The sequence below is a fragment of the Antechinus flavipes genome, chromosome 2, assembly GCF_016432865.1.
Source record: "Antechinus flavipes isolate AdamAnt ecotype Samford, QLD, Australia chromosome 2, AdamAnt_v2, whole genome shotgun sequence".
In the NCBI taxonomy this organism is placed as follows: Eukaryota; Metazoa; Chordata; class Mammalia; order Dasyuromorphia; family Dasyuridae; genus Antechinus; species Antechinus flavipes.
This window is the reverse complement of record NC_067399.1, coordinates 561,957,001-561,961,954: the sequence shown is the minus strand read 5'-3', so window position 1 is coordinate 561,961,954 and position 4,954 is coordinate 561,957,001.

The window sequence follows — 4,954 nt, the reverse complement described above, 5'->3', positions numbered from 1 at the left end:
GATAAATGTGGGGAAATGTTTAGAAGAATTGAACATGTTTAACCTATATTGGATTACTTGGGAAGGGAAATGAGGGGGAGGAAGAGAGAAAAATTTGGAACACAAAGTTTTACAAGGATGAAGATTAAAAACTCTTTGCTTCTATTTGGAAAATAAAAAACTTTAATTAAAATTAAAAAAAAAAGAAATGAAGATAAATTGTAGGACTTTCTCTTTGAAACCTGTTGCATGATCTATTAAGATCATAGGAAATGAAGCTGGAAGAAATTCCTAACCTAATTTTTACAGATAGAGAAACTGAGGCACAAAGGAGTGAAAGTACTTACTTGAAGTCCCACAGTTAAAAATAAATAGAATCAGGATCTAAATTCAGTTCTTTTGAAGTAAATCCAGGTCTCTGCTATACTTGAAAAAGAAATAATGTATAAAATTTGCAAAGACATTTGTTAAAGAGAACAATATCAATTGGATGGAAAACCAGAGCTTTCCTTTGACCTTTCTCTACACATAAACTGGCACTAGTGCGCGCACACACACACACACACACACACACACACACACACACACACACTTGAGTAGAACTTCATTGTTGAGCAGTCATGTCTAGGGAAAGGTGAGGCCCGGAGTAAATCTCATTTTGTGCTCCCAATGCCAAAAGAAAAAAAAAAAGTTTTATTTAGGTAAAATCAGATCAAAAAGATCAAAGGAAGCTTTGATGTAGAAAAGTCACAAATGCTAGGTGAAAGCTTTAAGGAAAGGAGATGGGATGGAGTTATCAACTAAGCAGAGCATTGCTGCCTTTGTGTGTATATGTGTTTATCTGTATGTATGTGTGTGCATCCATATCTTTGCATATATGTATACATATGCATCCTATATATTATATGTGTCTGCGATCTGTGTCTATGTTTTGTGTATATGTATACATATATTATATATTATGTGTGTCTATGTTATGTGGCTATATTTTTGTATGTATATATACATATGCATCCTATATATTATGTGTGTGTCTACATTTTTATGTATACATATATTATATATTATATGTGTGTCTGTGTGTATATCTCTATCTTTGTATGTGTGTATACATATATATTTGTGTCTATTATGTGTCTATATCTATGTGTATGTATACACATGCATCCCATATATTATATGTGTGTTTACTATATATTATAGTATGTGTTTACATGTATGTTGTGTATAATGTGTCAACTTTGTGTGTGTTTACATATATGTTGTGTATGTGTCTATATTTTTGTGTGTATGTTTGTATATATAGTATATATAATATGTGTGTATGTGTTTATATTTTTGTATGTATGTTTATATATATTATATATAAAATATGTGCCTATGTGTATGTGCCTATATTTTTGTGTGTATATATACATATATATTATATTGTGTATCTATATTTTGTATGTTTGCATACTATATATTATATCTTATATATTATATGTGTGTCTTTGTGTATGTATCTATATTTTATGTGTTTATGCATGCATATAATGTGTCTGTTTTATATGTATGTTTACATATATGTTGGTGTCTGTTTTGTGTGTATGTTTGCATATACATTTTACATGTCTTGTGTATGTGTTTATATTTTTGTATGTATGTTTACATATACATCCTATATATTGTGTGTTTCTGTGTGTGTGTCTATTTTTGTACGTATGTTTACATATATGTGTCTGTGTCTATATTTTGTGTGTATGTATACATATATATTATGTGTGTCTGTGTGTATGTCTATGTAGTGTTTCTATATTTATTGTGTATGTGTGTATACATCTATGTGTGTACAATATACGTATGTAACATGCACGTATGTGCGCGTGTGTATTGTTTACATGTGTGTACACACACACACACAAACTAGACCAGCCTTAGCCTAATGCGCTGCCTCCCCCCCTCAGTCCCCGCAGCATGAGACCCCAGGACAGTTTCCCCCTTTCCTCTGTTTTCGGCACCCGGGGCTGAAGCTGGGTCCAAGACCAGACCACTCTCCTTGGATAATAAGTAGCCTCAGGATTCCCGCCAACTCACAGATGGCGTTTAGCGGCTCCAGGAAAGGGTGCCCGGGAGCGGCAGGTGTGAATTACAGCCAGTTACTGGGTGCTTAGCCCCCCCCCCCCGGCCTTTCAAGCCCCATTAAACAGCGGGGAAGGAGGGGAAGGGAGAACTTCACGATTAAAGGAGCCGGCTTCTGTGGTTGGCTGCTGGAGAAGTTCTCGCCACCCGGATCTGGGAGGGGAAGCAGCAGGACTTGCTCCGGGCAAAACGTCGAAGCAGAATTACTCCCGTAGCCTTTTCTGAGGTCCGCAATTATCTCCGGGAGCCCTCGCAGCCGCTCCCAGTTGCCTAGTGCCCAGATGCTAGCCACGCCTCCCCCTCCCACCTGAGGGTCCAGTGCTACCTTCTTCCCCCCCCCTCAGTGCCCTATGTTCAAATTAACAACACAAATAGCTAACAGGTATCCGATGCTTACTTACCACGGGCCAGGCTCTGGGCTAAGTGCTTTGCAAACCCTATCTCGCTTGATCCTCCCAGCACTGGGAGGAAGCGCTATTACTAGTCCCGTTTTGTCTGTTGTTGTTCGGTTGTTTCAGTACCATCCAGCTCTTTGGAACCCCATTTGGGTTTATTTGTTTTTTTGTTTTTTTCTTGGCAAAAATACTGCCGTGGTTGGCCATTTCCTTCTCCAGCTCATTTTACAGATGAGGAACCTGAGGCAGACAAAGTTAAGCCATTTGGCCAAGGTCACACAATTAGTAAATGTCCAGATTTAAACTAACGAAGTTGAATTGTTCTGACTCCAGCGCTCTATCCACTGCGCCACTTTCCTCCAAATCTCAGCTCAAATCTCACTTTCTACAGAAAGCATTCCCCAGTCCCCTCCTAATCTCTTGCTATTAAGGCCTTCCCTCAGAGATTACCTATCATTTTTGAAGAGGGAGGAATTGGGGAGAGGAGGACAGAGGGAGAGAAAGGGGGATAGGGGAGAAGAGAGGAGGTGAGAGAGAAGAGAAAGAAGAGGAGAGGGAAAGAGAGAGAGAGGGAGGGAGGGAGATAGTATATATAGATTAGATTTCCTATATCTAAATAATGTGTTTACATATACATATTACTTATGCATATAAGTAGATATGTATGTAACATATCTGCATACATAAATGGAGAGTATCCCAAAGTTTCTCAAATAGTTCCTATATGTCCATAATTATTTACGAGAATGGAGTTTCTTGACTTTTGGCTTTTCTTGGCCTCTTCAGTGCTTAGCCAGTGCCCACTGCATGATAAACACTTAATGAGTGCTTGATTAGCTGTTTTTATGCTTAAAAAGGTTACTAGACTGATACAAGGAAGCTCTGTAAATATAGTTTGCCTTGAACAGTGAGGTTGACTTTAATGTCTGGAAAAATCCTCAAGTGCATTATTGACAGGAGGGTTAGTAAGTCCTTTAGATAAAGAGCCGATGGGCATCCAAAGAGACCTCATTACTAGCTGTGTAACTTTGAACAAATCACCCAACCTTTCTAAGCTTTGGTTCTCTAACTGCTAAAATGAGACTCCTTGGGAAGCCCATGTTGTACCAAACTGTGAACAAGGAAAACCTGGAAAATAAACGCAGACAAGAGACATGTAGTATTGGAAAGACATGGCTGTTGTGTCCTGTTTTCTAGAACTCCCAAGTTGGGGTGACAAAACGTACTGTTGCTGTCTAGAGCCCCATGACAAAGGGATTAAAATATACCATCTTAGTGGAGAAATTATGAGATGGGACTCTAAATGGTGGATGGTGGAAAAATGGAGTCCATTTATTACAAGGTCTTTCCCTTCTTTATACCCTCATACCCTTATATAACCAAAGCAACACTGGGCATACACTTAGTATATACTGCGCACACATGGGACCATATAAACAACTTGCTGTTGTATGTAGTTTGCCACCTGCTATCACTCTGCTTCAATCACAGCACAGGTTGTCACCGTCCCCTGACTTCTCAGGAAGGCTGAGAGCCTTTAGGGAAGATGGGGAGCCGGACCAGACATTGTCAGCAGGTTCCCTCTGGGATGAAAGATCTTATTCCTCACCCACAGTTCCTCCACTGCCTGTGGTCCTCTACACATGGCAAATGGCAAAGTCCCTGGCACATTCAGGCTGGCTTTACCTATAAACATCTTTGAGTATCCCCAATTTCACCACCTCTCCACATCATACATACATATATATGTGTGTGTGTATAAAACCTTTTTCTTGTTCTATAGGGTGCTCCTCGATGCTATTAATTGTTGTCTTTTCTTCATCTCCACAAAGGTCTTGCCTCATGGCACAAAAACCCTGAGAACAAGAATGTGGTCTCCGAGAAATAGACTTCTGGTAATTTCCAATAAGAAATCATTCCCTAGAAAGGACCCTCATGTGCAAAAGTGTTTGTGGAAGCCCTTTTTGTAGTGGCAAGGAATTGGAAACTGAGTGGATGCCCATCAGCTGGGGAATGGCTGAATAAGTTATGGTATATGAATGTAATGGAATATTATTGTTCTATAAGAAACAATCAGATGGATGATTTCAAAAAGAGAGACTTACATGAATTGATAAGTGAAGTGAGTAGAAGCAAGAGAACATTGTACATGGCAATAACAAGATTAGGTGATGATCAACTGTAATAGACATGGCTTTTTTTTTTTTAACAGTGAGGTAATTCAGGCCAATTACAATAGACACATGATGGAGAGAAGCATCTGCACTCAGAAAGAGGATAATGGGGGCTGAATGTAGATAACAACATAGTATTTTCACCTTTTTGTTGTTGTTTGCTTGCTTGGTTTTTTTCTTTCTCATTTTTTTTTTTTGCCTGTGGAAATATGTTAGAAAAATTGTACCTATGTTTAATCTATCCTGGATTGTTTGCTATCTAGGGGAGGGGAAAATGGAGGGAAA